Source organism: Lycium ferocissimum, chromosome 9, assembly GCF_029784015.1.
Source record: "Lycium ferocissimum isolate CSIRO_LF1 chromosome 9, AGI_CSIRO_Lferr_CH_V1, whole genome shotgun sequence".
Taxonomy (NCBI): Eukaryota; Viridiplantae; Streptophyta; class Magnoliopsida; order Solanales; family Solanaceae; genus Lycium; species Lycium ferocissimum.
The window spans coordinates 4,857,287-4,873,615 of record NC_081350.1 but is presented as its reverse complement, the minus strand read 5'-3'; the positions used below and the strand labels follow the sequence as shown (position 1 = coordinate 4,873,615).

The 16,329-nt window shown below is 35.6% G+C and overlaps 2 pseudogenes; one reads left to right on the top strand and one right to left on the bottom strand.

The window, feature by feature from the left end:
* Nucleotides 1-1,485: 1,485 nt before the first annotated feature.
* On the bottom strand, nucleotides 1,486-5,025 carry LOC132031539 (peroxidase 44-like; annotated as a pseudogene).
* A 2,285-nt stretch (nucleotides 5,026-7,310) lies between these two features.
* Nucleotides 7,311-9,143, top strand: LOC132031538 (uncharacterized; annotated as a pseudogene).
* Nucleotides 9,144-16,329: the final 7,186 nt, after the last annotated feature.

Genomic DNA, 16,329 nt, shown 5'->3' with positions numbered 1-16,329 from the left:
CTTGGGGACGGGTAGGATAGATATTTGGATAACAGTGACTCACCCTCCTTGAACACTACATCTTATTTTTCTCTTTTACCCTTTTTGCCTTTTGTTTTCTTCCCTTCTTTCTTTTTTTGTTGCCTGGTGTGGTTTTATTGTGATTCTACTTCTCTACACACATTTTTTTTTCTTTGGTTGCTGCTCTTTTTTTTTTTTTTTTTACTTACCACACAGCTATCTTTTAACTAGGCACTTTACTTCAACCCCACTTTAGGCTTATGCCTCATATTCCCTTAGTCCACCTATCACTGAACTTAGGCTTTTAGCCTCACTCTTATCATTTTAGTGCCAAGGAGGGACCGGGTGCAAAAAGAGATGGATATTTAGAACGGGTATCGGCTTGTTACGGCTAGTCAAACAAACAGGTTTTTAGGCTCAAAATGGCTAACAAGGGATATTAATCTATGGGTAGGCTTATATTTAGGCTAAATAGGGGTTCCTAACACAAACAAAGCCTAAGATCATTTCACAACTTCACTTATCTTGAAATGCGAGCACGACTAACCAGGCAAGTTCTAGATTACATACACAACTAGAGAATATATCCACAAAACCTCACAACGCATGGCATCAGAATTGTCAACACACTAGTCTCCCTGCTATAATTTCGCACACAAGGTAACCCAATAATCTAAATGTCACACAAAGAAGCATGCATGTCAATTAAACAATCAAGTCCAGTTTTTTTTTTTTTTCAAAATTTTCGGAGGGGAGTACTTTTTCTTAAAATCAAAATAAGACGATACCTTAAGTTAATCAAACCACCACCACTTAAGTCAACAATACTCAACTTTATCTAAACATGACCTAAACATTCCAGGTTCAGCAAGAAATAAACCCCTCAGGAAAAGAACCATGGCAAAGAAAAGCTGAGGGGGTCCTAAACACATATATGATACATCAACCACATATATAGGACCATATCGATGATCTGAGTATACTTTTATCAATCTGCAGGAACTCCACCGTCGAAGCACTTTGACGGACCGTCGATCATGTCGACGGTGAAAGTCGACGATCTGATGATTTTGTTACTTCGCAGGAACTTATTGACGAGGCGATTTGACGGACCATCGAGCATGTTGACGGTCCGTCCTTATGCTTATCAGAACAGATTTCTTATTTTCCTCGTTTTTTCTCTTTCCGAGCATTCTAACTTCAAAATACCTGCACAACACATAAAACACATCAAACTAACACAAACTTGCTCGAAAACAAGTAAAACTTAGAGTTAAAGAGCATTAGATGTGCCAAAATTCCGGCACATCAATTATCAACTTCAGCGTTTACTTTTTCGCTTTAAAGTTAGTAGTACTCATTAAGATGCAAATTCATTTTAATATGACTTATACCATCTGTATTACTTATCGTGTGGGATACACGTGCGACGCACATATTCAAAACTAGTACATATAAATGCGTCTAGATAACACAAAAAGATAATTTACCAAGATATTTTACACTTCCAATAAAATAAGGCAAAAACATACACCTAACATCTTTTAGGTAAATAAAAGTTATAATGTCAAAATTCTTTATTATAACATATGCTTCCTAAAGGACCTTGTGACCGGCCTTCTTATTTGGGGTATTAAATACCCCACAATTTTTCCTAATTTCTCCAGCACTTCGAACTAGAATATCAATACTAGCCATTTTTATCATTGCATTTGCAAAACTCTGTCTGAAGGAATTCTCGTTGGCAGCTAAACTTGAGACAATTGGAGCACTGGACTTATCCAAGGTAAGTTCTTGATCAATTTTCAGAATACCTTTCCGTAACATAATTTGTCTAAAATACTGATTGCCCATAGTAAAAGATGTATTCTGATCCAAAAATGCCGTTGCAGTGCTTTTAGCACAAGTTTTCGACAATTGGGCAGCCAATGCAGGATCCATGGTCTTATCAGGTACTGGAGAAAGCCTACCTTGAAAAAAATTGCAATGTGCAAAACTCCAACAGTGTGAGCCCCTAATAGTGTCACCATATCATTTAGCGAAAGTCCTTTATTTATGAAAGACTGGAGAGCCTGTGGAACTGTTAATGATGGGCCTGGCAAGTTTACATCTGCTAAATTTGAAACTAGACCATCTCTTCTTCCAGTTGGAATTGCATAGCTAGGACCACCAGATAACGCTACAGCATCTCTGGTCGCTAGTGTTATTATGTCAGCACATGAAACAGTTGATGGGCAAGCAATTTCTAAGCTTTTCTTGATTTTATCGATCAGCTTGAAACCTCGTACGGTTTTGTTTGGTCCGGCGTCTCTCTCTGATTGCTTAGACTTTGTTGATTTTATGAGGATGGATGCATCACAACCCTGAAATCCAATTATACCTTTAGGAACGATATCATGCATTGTTTTGTTTTTTTCTTTAATTTCTTAAATATTACCCCGTTCCAAATTGAATGACATTATTTTCTTATTAGGTAAATAATTTTCACCCTATCCTGTATTAGTCTTTTTCCTAAAGAATGATAACTTTATATATTTGGAAACAATTTAACTTCAATTACCCATTTTATCGCTAATAACAAGTTTTTATTACCAATTGCCTGTTATGGCATATTTAAGAATCACAAATTTCATAAAACTTACAATCTCACAAATGCTATAGCATGTTTAAAATTATAAAATTTCAAACTCTTCATTTCTTTCCAACGCAGTTAAACTACGCTATTATAAATTGACACAGAGGGTGTACAGGTGGACAAAAACAGAAAATGATGTTGACAAAATGTACATGTTCATCTCCAGTGCCATTGACGAAGCAATGGATACAAGGGAGTTGGATCACCTCAGTGCTCCTTCAGTTTGTCCAGTACCCCGTTCGATTCTGGACACATGTTAGCTACTAAATTTATTGGACCAGATTTTATGATTTATCAATTCATACCCACCTCCCTATTATGTGATATACCCTCTTTCTCTCCTTGATTCACATCATCACCCACCCAGTTCAAAACACAACAATGAGAAATCCAAATATCAAACTCCAAAAGATAAAGACTGTGTTTTATACCCATGAAGAAGATATTAAAATTTTCAATCAGAAAACAATAGTTCTGGTACATAATAAGATGTTCTTGAAATATTTCATAGCTAAATGTTTTTAAAAGAAAATTATTTTTTCAAGGTCAACATAGTGATTTTTAATATTTCAAATTTTCTGAAGCAAATATTTTATTTTATTTTTCAAATTGTCGCTACAAAATGGCAAAAGCTTTGAAAAATATTTTTTCTTCTCTCCATTTTTATTTAATTTCTCATTATTTTGAGATTTCCTACAGATTTTTTTTTTAAAATAACCTCTTAACAGATAGTAAAATGTTGCAAGATTTCATCAGCTTTGTATTATTAGTCACGGTTTAACTATACAGCGTGGAGGGGGAGGGCGAGTAGAATGGAGAGAATTAATTAGATCCACTAAATTCAAAAAGTGCCACATGTGCAATATCAGATGGTGTACTAGATAAACTGGAGGAAAAGAGTATTGGAGGGGAGCCAAGTCCGGATACAATCGGTATTGTGTTCCTCGCATTAGCTTAGAAACGTGTGATAAAATGCGGGGCATGGGGTTGAGCGTTTTACTCAATAGGCGAGGGGCGAGCTTTATAAACTTTTAAAATTTTAATTTATAAATTAATAAAATAGCACAATAATATATGAAAAAAACAGAAAAAGTGCATTAAAATTTTAAGAAGATTAAAAGTGATTAAAGAAACAAAGAGAAAATAAAATATCTAAACCAATGCAATAAAAGTTATTATGAGAGTACAAAACAACTACAATGTCTTAGTTTTCAATCAATTAAAAAATCATAATTTTCTTAGAAAATGTTATCAAACAATCCCTAAAAGTAAATAATCAATAAATCTTTCTCAATACTACTAATTTAAAATATTTCTCCATGCATAAACAAAAATCGCTTTCAAATGGCATAATAAATAAAAATTTGATAATTTTGAAAGATATAGAACCACGATATGAAGACTATTATAGCAAGTGGAGATGCATTTGGACAATTTATTTTCAGAAAAAATGTTCAATTGATATTCATATTCACAATGTTCTCAATTAGAAAACATGCAATGTTATGGCTCGTTAGTTGAGTTACTTTCAACCTTCATGTTTCTTAGATGAGTAATACTTTTATTGTTTTTTTTTTTTTTTTTTTTTTTTAAGGAGTTTGAGGACCAGCCCTTTTAATTAGGAAGTTTTACATATAATTTGTGTAGGTAATGTTGGGCGAACTTCAAGTGTTAAGCATTATGTATGTTTATGGCACAAGTAACAAATCGTCATACATGAATAATACTTCTAGGTGTACCAAACACGCCTTAAGATGACACTACTCACACAAAATTCAGCATATGTGCCTAAGGATGCTGGTACTTAGAGAAGGAAAATAAAAGAGTAAAATTTCAAGTAGTATACACTTACTCTCGCAAAGCAGTCATGAAAATGCATGCGAAGCAAAGCTGCGGTGATGGAACGGTCACTATTGAACTGCTTCTGCACAGCTTGTCGAACAATAGTTTCAGTTTGTGGACATGTAGAATTGTAAAACCCGACTTTAAGTTGGGCTGAAACTAAATGGAGAACACAACAAAGAAATATTGATGGTAATACTATCATTTTCATCTTGATGATGTTTTTGAGAGAGTTTTCTAGAGTAGAGGATAGTTTTACTCGAGTATATTAGTGAAAGCCATTCAAGACATATATATAGGTGCAGACAAACACCAAGGGGAATATAAAATAAAGTTCTGATTCGCATTTTCATCCGCGTTAATACACAAAAGGATAAATGCATCCAATGGATTCTTACGTAAGCATCTTCTAAAAAATTATTTGAGTTCGAGCGGTGATTATTTTATGGTAGTATACTTGTTGAAATGACGCCACCATAAAATCTGCATATTTTGACTTGGAACGCCATCTGGCCGAGTACTTTCATTTTCTGAAGTAAAAACGGCATTCTTATCTTTAAACCCCTTCGAGGTATCCTATTGCATGTAAATGAAAAGTGAAACCATAAATAGAAGTCGAGTATTTTTTGGATTCTTTATTATTATTTTTTTATTAAGTTCAACTAATTTCGTTTCTGTATTTTATTAGACATCCGACCCGTAATTGCAACGATCCAATTGCAAGAGCAGAACTCTACCAACTGAGCTATATCCCCCGGATACATTACTGTTTTTTTTTTTTTGGTCAGTTCAGTTTTGAACTAAACGATGTATATCAGCCGAAGGTTGGTCTACACATAGTAAATATATATCTTAAACTCATTTTGCGAGGAGATTCAGACTTTGAAGAGAAGAACATTGCAAGGACGATCAGAGCACCGTGGAGCAGAGATTTGAACAGTTTATCTTTTCTTTCTTCTATTTTTATAGTTTAATGATTATGAATTGTGTATTTGCCATGATCACGAGCAATACTTTTCTATTATTCTAGGTTGCAGTTGTAGTTTGAAGCTTTATGTTAGCATATCTTTAATTATCAGTGATTTTGCTTGGTTTACTTATTTTATCTTGTGCTTAATTGTATAATTGCCAGATGGACAATTGAATACGATCTACGAATACAGGGCTTGCTCTACAAGCAGGAACTAAATTGCATTATGGGATAAAATAAAACAAGTTCTAAACCCAGGGGGCTCCTGGCATTGATTAACGACTAGAATAGAAATATACCTACTCGCCTTGCTTAGTCAAATACAGGAGATGCAACTTCTTTGTTATTACATGTGATGACAATAGGCATATAACCTTTAGGGTAGATTGAATATAAGAAGGGGTTTCCTGCACCCGAATATCTCTCTGATAAGAATATCTCAACAACATATTAGTTTATATTACGTTTATGTTTTAGATAATTACAAATCTTGATATGCTCGTGAATACTTGAAACAATTTAATCTATTCGGAAACTTAATCAAGAAAGTTCCCGTGAGAATGATATATTTCTTATTGCTGGGTTTAATTGATAGGCTGAATGGGAAATGGAGGGAAAAGAAGTAGAGGGAAAATGAAAGTTCCCTCTTGCTTTATGAAATAAGCATTTGTCCCTCATAGGTGGTGGAAAGAAAAGTTCTCCTACTTAAGTGAAGCACTCCTTCGTGTTGCTAAAGGGTCAAGAAGAGGGTCTCCCCTCGCGCGTCGTCGCTTCGAGGATTTGATTTGGTCCGATTGATTGATAATCTTTTTGGACCAAATTTCCTTTAATTTTAATTATTATTTAATTAATTAATTAAATAATTAAAGATCCTGACCCGCGACCCGACCCGTTTTCTTTCTTTCCCGGATTAATTTAAAAATTTCCCTCCATTTTTTCAACGGAATTTTTCTGAAAGGTTGCAAACTTTTCTGAAAAGTTGCAAACTTTTCTGAAAAGTTGCAAACCTTTTCCCAAACAGGCTACATATTTCTGTTGATCCTCATAATTTTTCCTTACGAAATTTTCTGATATTCATCTTCTTCTTTCTTTGCACTTCTTAAAAAACTCTCGTGTGATATACTACCTTCGAGTGGTTCGTAGTCACCTAAATTTGCTGTACCGCTATTTTGGTGATTAAATCGTTCTATCCTGGGAGGAAATATTCCAAAACCTCAGGTACATTGAGGGGAATAATTTCCTTAAGGACACACTGTGAATTCAGTGGGCTCGATTTGGTTTTCCATATACTGTTCATATTATTTTTCAGTTTCTGTTAATTTCGTTTTCTACAGTTTTACTGCGAACCGGATATTCTCGTTTTCGTTTGAATTAGTCTAACTTACTGGTTCAAAGTATTTTTTGCAATACAGATTTAATAACAATCTTAAGGAAATTATAGTGTTTATATATTTTAATCTGTATTCTGTTTTGGAGACTAAAACCTTCTGGTTTGCTACTCAAAGGAATTTTTCTAGTCCAACTTGAAGAACATAAAAACTTCGTTGGATTATTAAAGTTCATAACAGTGACGCGATTTGAAGAACATAAACTTCATCATGAAACAGATTCTGGAAAAAGGAAAAAATATATATATATATATATATATATATATCTTCTCTCCGTTAACTCCGTTCGTTTCATTTGCCATTTATTAAACAGGTTGTCAATTATTGACAAGAAGAATGGATACGTAAAGTGATGTTAATGCTCCTAATGGAACCGCCAGAATCGTTCGTGCGACCGTTGGTACTACCGTTGGCGTGATTTGGTTGGGCCGACAAATGTTATCATCAAGTTGTCCGTCTAACCGTCGGCAGCGCGATGGCACCGGGCAGAGAAACCAGGGAAGTTTTCCGGTATCAACTTCAAAGGATGGCAAGAAAGAATGTTCTTAGTCGACTACTCTAGGCATGTAGAAGTTCACAAATGAAAATCCTCCTCAAGCAAGAAGGAATGCCCGAAAAAAGGCTTTATGATTACTGAGGCTTGGAAGCATGCAGATTTTTTGTGCAAAGGATACATCCTTAGTGCACTAGATGATGATCTGTATAATGTCTACAGTTCTGCCAAAACTTCAAAAGAATTATGGCTTGCACTCGAAAAGAAGTATAAAACTGAAGATGCATGCTTGAAAAAATTCGTGGTTGCCAAGTTTCTTGATTACAAGATGATAGACAGTAAAACTGTTAGAACCCAAGTTCAAGAACTCCAAGTCCTTATCCATGACCTTATTCTTGAATGTATGGTGATCAACGAGGCATTTCAAGTGGTCAACCGTGATTGAGAAGTTGCCTCCTTCATGGAGAGACTTTAAGAACTATCTGAAACACAAGCGTAAGGAAGTGTCGCTGGAAGATCTTATGATTCGCTTGAAGATTGAGGAAGATAATAAAGTTGCTGAAAAGAAGTCGCGTGGAAATTCAATGGTTATGGGAGCGAACATCGTTGAAGAAGCTGCTCCAAAGAATAAAAAAGGAAGAAACCTTTTGGAAAGAGTAAGGAGCAGAACAAGAAAAAATTCAAGGGCAATTACTATAATTGTGGGAAAGCTGGCCACAAAACCCCAGATTGTCGTCTCCCGAAAAAGAATAAGGGAAAGGGACAAGCCAATATAGTGGAGAAGAATGATGACATGGATGATCAATGTGCAATGCTATCGGAGTGCAATTTGGTTGGAAACCCAAAGGAGTGGTGGCTTGATTAGGTGCCACTCGACATGTTTGCTTATTTGTAAAAGAAGCATTTGCAACCCATGCTCCCGCCGGACCCGAAGAGAAATTATGGGAGATACTGCAACATCCAAGGTTGAAGGATATGGGAAGATACTTCTGAAGATGACTTTCGGCAAGGTGCTGACTCTCAACAACGTTCTGCACGTTCCAACAATTAGGAAGAATTTAGTTTCAGCCAGACTACTCATCAAAAATGGGTTTAAGTGCGTGCTGGTTAGTGAGAAAATTGTAATAAGTAAGAATGATATGTTCATAGGAAAGGGCTACCTCACCGAGGGCCTTTTCAAACTCAATGTAATGGTTGTTGATAGTATTAATAAGAATTCAACTTTGTCTTACTTATTGGAGTCAAATGATTTATGGCATGTTCGTTTAGGACATGTCAACTACAAAACCTTGCGAAAATTGATTAATTTAGAAGTATTGCCTAAATTCAAGTGTAATAAATCAAAATGTGAAATCTGTGTTGAATCTAAGTTTGTTAAACATCCATATAAGTCTATTGATAGGAGTCCAAATCCTTTAGACTTAATCAACACAGATATATGTGATATGAAGTCAATACCATCACGCGGTGGGAAAAAGTATTTTATAACTTTTATTGACGATTGCACTCAATATTGTTATGTGTATTTGCTTAATAGTAAGGATGAAGCAATTGATGCATTTAAGCAATACAAGAACGAAGTGGAAAATCAATTGAATAAAAAGATAAAAATGATTAGAAGTGATAGGAGTGGAGAATACGAATCTCCTTTTGCAGAGATATGTTTGGAATATGGAATATTCATCAAACTACTGCCCCCTACACACCACAATCAAATGGAATTGCGGAAAGGAAAAATCAAACATTAAAGGAAATGATGAATGCTTTATTAATAAGTTCCGTTTCATCAGTAACTTTGGGGGGAAGCTATCCTGACAAAGAAATCGAATACTCAACAGGTGCCCCACAAAGAAACACAATCTATTCCATATGAACTATGGAAAGGAAGAAAAACCAACTTGAAATATTTCAAAGTGTGGGGTGTTTAGCAAAGGTCCAAGTTCCTTTGCCCAAAAAGGTAAAAATCGGACCAAAAGCATGGATTGTGTTTTTATTGGCTATGCTACAAACAGCAAAGCTTGCCGATTTTTTGGTTCACAAATCGGACAATCCCGAAATTCATGTTAATACGGTAATTGAATCAGATAATGCTAAGTTCTTTGAAAACATTTATCCATATAAAACTGAATGTGAGTCGTCAAGTGAAAGATCTAAACGGCCGCGAGAAGAACCAAAGGAAAGTAAACCAAGGAAGAGATCCAAGGCGTAGCAAACGTCAAAGGATAACTACTTCCTTTGGACCGCATTTTGTGACATTCTTGCTTTCGAAAATGAGCCTCAAACATTTAAAGCGAAGAATGTCTTCTTCGATTCAAAGATTTTGGAAAGAGGCACAATAGTGAGATTGAATCAATTTTGAACAACCATACATGGGAATTGATTGATCTTCCTCCTGGAAATAAACCTTTAAGATCAAAATGGATTTTTAAAAGGAAAATGAAAGCTGATGGCACTATTGATAAATATAAGGCAAGACTTATGGTCAAAGGTTATAGACAAAAAGAAGGCCTTGATTACTTTGACACATATTCGTCGGTAACAAGGATAACATCTATTCGGGTGTTAGTGGCACTGGTAGCCGTATATGGTCTTGAAATCTATCAAATGGATGTCAAGACAGCTTTCTTAAATGGAGAATTGGAGGAAGAAATTTACATGGAACAACCTAAGGGTTTTGTGGTTCCTGGTAAAGAAAGGAAAGTGTGCAAACTTGTTAAGTCACTTTATGGACTTAAACAAGCACCCAAACAATGGCATGCGAAATTTGACCAAACAATGTTGGCAAATGGATTTAAGATTAATGAGTGTGACAAATGTGTTTACATTAAAAATACTCCAAATCATGAAGTCATTGTTTGTTTATATGTTGATGACATGTTGATAATGAGTAGAGATATTGCCGATGTAAATGCTACGAAACGTATGGTCGCTAGCAAATTTGACATGAAAGACTTAGGGGTTGCTGATTTGATCTTAGGAATTAGGATCCATAAAACTCCACAAGGTCTAGCATTATCACAAATACATTATATTGAAAAGGTACTTGACAAGTTCAAGTATTTAAATTTCAATGTTGCAAAGACTCCAATTGATGTAAGTTTTACACTTCAAAAGAATGAAGGTGAAAGTGACTCACAATTGGACTATGCACGAGTTTTGGGAAGTTTGATGTATATTATGAATTGTACACGACCAGATATAGTACGTGCTATTAGCAAGTCGAGTCGATTCACGAATAATCCCAATCAAACCATTGGATGGCAATGAAACGAGTCTTGGGGTATTTGAAACACACCCAAAACTATGCTTTGCATTATAATAAATATCCCGCGAAGAATTGAGGATATAGTGATGCAAACTGGATCATAGGATCATCTAAAGTTAAATCCACGAGTGGATATGTTTTCACCGTCAGAGGAGGAGGAGCGATGTCTTGAAATCATCAAAACAGACATGCATCGCCCGCTCTATAATGGAATCTGAATTTATAGCTTTAGACAAGGCCGGTGAAGAAGCTGAATGGCTCCAAAATTTCTTGGAAGATATTCCATTTTGGCCCAAACCTTTGGCACCTATATGATACATTGTGATAGCCGAGCGGCAATAGGTAGGGTAGGGAGCATTATGTATAACGGAAAATCGCGTCACATTCGATGGCCACACAATACCGTTAGACAACTACTCTCTAGTGGTGTTATCACTATTGACTACGTAAAGTCAAGAGATAACGTATCGGATCCGCTAACAAAAGGCCTATCTAGAGAAAGCCGTTGAAAGATCATCGAGGGAATGGGGTTAAGGCCTAGGACAAGTCATCATGGCGGTAACTCTACCTAGTAGATCTGGAGATCCCAAGAACTAGGTTCAAAGAGATCAAACAAAGTTATGAATGACGGTTCAACATTGTCAAATAACTCAACCCATTCTCGTGATGATGACAATGTTCAGAAAGAAGGATAAAACCTTAGGCTTTTTAATGAGTTAATAAAGCATTAAAGTTTTTTAATGATTATCTAAGTCTGGCAGAACATGACCAGATAGTGTATCTGTAGGACTACACGTTTAGAAATCACCTATGTGAGTGTGAAGTATAAGCCACTTTAAGGGGAATGATGGTAAAGGCCCATTCTCTAAGCATTCACGAAACCAAAGTGTTCATGGTCGAAAACGAACACAACCATGAGAACCATAGATGGTTGAGGGTTAATTGTGTGACTTATGTTGTCTAGTTATACAACAAAGTTCGACGGTTCAAAGATATCACATCTACCGATTGATCGAGTATATCTGATATAAGTTCACTACGGAAAGTTCAAAGGGAAACCTACTTATCCAGATGCAATTAACCTTCGCTTGTATATCACACACTTGTCCGTGCATTCCTTTATCTTATAGTCATTCCCCATTCATGTGGGGGATTATTGGTTTAATTGATAGGTTGAATGGGAAATGGAGGGAAAAGAAGTAAAGGGAAAAATGAGTTATTCCCTCTTGCTTTATGAAATAAGCATTTGTCCCTCATAGGTGGTGGAAAGAAAAGTTCTCCTACTTAAAAGTAGAAGCACTCCTTCATGTTGCTAAAGGGTCAAGAAGAGGGTCTCCCCTCGCGCCGTCGTCGTCACTCGGCTCGGCTTCGGATTTGGATTTGGTCTGATTGATTGATAATCTTTTTGGACCAAATTTCCTTTAATTTTAATTATTATTTAATTAATTAATTAAATAATTAAAGATCCTGACCCGCGACCCGACCCGTTTTCTTTCTTTCCCGGATTAATTTAAAACATTTCCCTCCGTTTTTTAGCGGAATTTTTCTGAAAGGTTGCAAACTTTTCTGAAAAGTTGCAAACCTTTTCCCAAACAGGCTACAAATTTCTGTTGATCCTTAGAATTTTTCCTTACGAAATTTTCTGATATTCATCTTCTTCTTTCTCTGCACTTCTTAAAAAATTCTCGTGTGATATACTACCTTCGAGTGGTTCGTAGTCACCTGAATTTGTTGTACCGTTATTTTAGTGAGTAAATCGTTTTATCCTGGGAGGAAAGATTCCAAAACCTTGGGTACATTGAGGGGAATAATTTCCTTAAGGACACACTGTGAATTCAGTGGGCTCGATTTGGTTTTTCATATCTTGTTCATATTATTTTTTCGCTCGTTAATTTCGTTTTCTACGATTTTGCGAAAGCGGACGTATTCCCGTTTTTGTTTCGAATTGGTCTAACTTACTGGTTCAAAGTATTCTTTGCAATACAGATTTAATAACACTTATTATTGTATAAATTGTTGACCACATATGTTTTTGTGAACATTGGACCCAAAAAAGTTTTTGGCGTGGTTGTCGAGGACTTCGCATTAACTTTTCTGTTGGATTAGATAGTTTTTATATATTCAATTTTTTAACCTTTGTTCTTCAGTTTGTAATTTACAGCGGTTACTTGAATTCTACAATAAACGTTAGGGGCAAGAAACAAAATGCAGAGCCAGACGCTGAGCCCAAAAGACACTTCGCAGGGAAATCAAGCTGGCTGAGAAGGCTAAGGAAACTGAGGAGCTGACAGAGTATAACCCGAACGACGTTCCCATATTCATTATTGATGAACGAGCGCATGCATTATTAGCACAAGTCATGGAATGAACGGTGAGTAGAGGCAGCTAGGGCAAGTGTGGAGAACATGAGCCTATCCAATTCTAAGCCTACTATGACCGGGAACTTTGTGCTGGAATGAAACATGGTGCAGCTGGTTCAATCTCAGGCCAGTTTCTAGGTAGAAAACGTAAAGACCTACATCAATACATACCATTGTGGAGATCATTGGCACTTACAACTTTATAGGAGTGACTCCAGATTATATCAGGTTAACTTTGTTCCCATTCTCCTAGTGAAGAAGTGAAATCCTGATTGCAGAAGGAGCCTGCGAATTTCATGCGTACATAGAATGATCTTTCTTGAAATTCTTTCTATCTAGGAAGACTAAGTTACTGAAAAGCGCGATAGTGCATGTGGTTTCAGCAAAAAACAGAGGAGACATTATATTGTGAGAGAGATTTAACCACTTGCTCAAAGATTTATCTCATCACAGATAGTCTAACGAGATCTTGGGCCACACTTTTGTGGTGAGCATACATTATGACACGAAGATGCTTTTCGACTTTACTTGTTGAGAGCAGTGCAAGCAGAAATTTTTTGATAAGATAAAGGTACCGTTCGACACAGTTACATCGAACAATCTATTGTGTAGTAGATCACCTATCTTATTTTCAAGATCATAAATCTCTCATTTTAAAAAGGTTTACCTATAAGTATCTTTGACTTGATCGTGTAGATTAATTTTTACATTAATGATATATATAACTTAAATTCATATTTGATAATTTAGCTACACTTTGCTATGCCGAGAACGAGATTGGTTGAATTAAGAGAATAGAAAATCACTAGACGATGAGAGAGTGTGCATGGCAAAAGATATGAATTATCAGGATAAAATAATAACTTATTAATAGTCATAGCGAAGTACTCTTTCTATTCGAATTTGTTTGACATAGTTTAACTTGACATGGAATTTAAGGAAAAAAAAAAGACTTTTAAGATTTATCGTCTTGAACATGTCACAACATCTGTTTGATTATAAGAATATTTATTTGAAATTTTTTATTTTAAACTTATTATAACATTTATGTGGCTGTAAAATCTTCTCAATAAGGATAAAATGAGAAGTTTAAAATTAATTTTTCACATACAAAAATATATAATTTTTTAAAAACTAAATAATAAGAAAATCGTTTCAAACAAATGGAACGGAAGGAGTAAGTAATATCTTAATTTACTTGTTAGCTATAAGATGCACTTTTTAATTCCCCGAACGACGATATTATCAAGAATAGCAACCAAGCTCACAAGAGGAAGTCAAAAAGTATTTAGGATTCCTTCAAATAAAACAATCAATAGTCTCGAGGCAAATAGGTGGATGAGATCTGAAAGATGCCCGTCGCTTTCTTTGTCCACGCGGCTTTTTTGGCATCATCTGTGAGCCTGTAAGGCACACCGGATACTTCCTCCTCTCTTCACCAATTAGAATGGCTCTCTCATAATTTAAACATACCATATAGTATATATAGTATTTGAATTGTAATTATTAGTTTAGTAGATTTGTTGGTTTCTTCATAGCGAAAGGGATCTACAGTAATCACAATTCGTGTCATCGGTTATCAGGAATCCTCATGAAGAGGATGTTCATAGCCTAAAAATTCATCTAATTGATGCAAACAACTAACTAATCAACCGTCTAATTAGCTAGCACCCTTATGGGTGTACTAGGCCAAACGCTGTTTTTTCCAACAGTATGCATTCCGATAACTACACAATTAAATACAAATGCGTTGTGCGCAAGTGTTGACCAAAGACAAACTTTGATATTATTACTGTTTAAGCCACCGCCCACGACTTCAAAGAAATAATTCTCAAATCACTGCCACTTGAATCAATACAATATTGTAACATTCGAAGATGTAATTGTTTTGTCTTTGGGACCTCTGAACCCATGGTCGATGTGTCATATTGGTTCGCGCTTGTTTGATCCTTTTTTTTTTTTTGCTGGAAAAACGTAGCTTGCATTAAATTTAAGGACTGAAAATTAAGGAGTTAATTACATAATGGAACAGTTCGCAGGGAACATGCTCCAGAGGTGTCTTTGCATAAAGTAAAAGAAACGAAAGGAGGAGTAGAATTCCAAAAAACATGTTCTTCATCCCTAGCTATAATGTTTCAAAAAACTTGTTTGATCTTGATGAACCAATATAATTTATCTAGCTTTGAAAAGCATGTTTTGTAGAGAAATTGTGAGATTAATTATCGAAGGAAATAACAGTTTAGCATAGGGATGTCAAATGGACGGCTTGGACTGAAATTGGGCAAGTCAAAATGGACTGAGCTAATTAATGGGTTGGGCTAAAATTGAACCAAAAATTATTTGGGCCGAAATGGGTTGGGCTGAAATGGGATAAAATGGGTTGAGTAATGACTCGCCCAAGTTGACCTAGTTTTTTTGAAGGGTCTATTTTCTAGAAAAATATTTTCCGGGGAAAATAGCGGAATTTTTTTTTTTTCGTGAAAAATACTTTGGCGGTAAAGGTTTCTCGTGGAAAATATATTCGCAAAAAACATTTTTCGTCAAATATTTTGGAAAAATATATTTTTCAGGAAAAATATTCTCCACAAATATCTAACCCACCCAAAATTTATGAGATACATGATACAAAAAAAGTGAATATATAGAAAAAGGGGAAAAGGGCCAAATTTACCCCTGTACTTTGAAAAAATGTTTATATTTACCCCTAGTAACTTATACTACTAGCCCCTGTCATGACCCATTTCGCGAGTCATGATGGTACCCATACTATCCCTCTAGTGGGCGAACCATCCCCTTAATCACATTCATTTATAAGAAGACATGCGAAAGTAAATACCAAAATTATACTAAATAGTCCGGACAGTAATTACCAAACAAATAAGTGTGTAAGTAATTAAATAGTTACAACCCCAAAACCTGGTCTTAACTTGTACAAGAACTTCTAAATAGAAAATACATAGTCTGAAATACTGAAATACAACTCAAGAAAATACAACTCAAGTAATAGATAGATACCATAAGAAATGGAGGGTCCGGTAGTAGTTCACCTTGAAGTCTTTGATGATTGGCTGTGGTCAGTAGGTAATAGATAGATACCATAAGAAAAAGAAGGTAGCATGAGGACTAGTATTCGTAGGCATCATAGACCGACAACGATTAGATAACGCATTTAAGATGGAGAAATCAACAAGTAAAGCAGATAATGCAATCAAGTCATCAAGTCAAAGTTTAGAATGAGTATGTAATCACCAAGATGAGTAAATGAATGAATGTAATGATGGATTCTCCACCCGCACGTGGTAAGGGCGATGCCTCACAACCATCGCCCATGGAGGACCCGCAAAGTCCATGTATCACATCGCTCTCCGATGAAGAC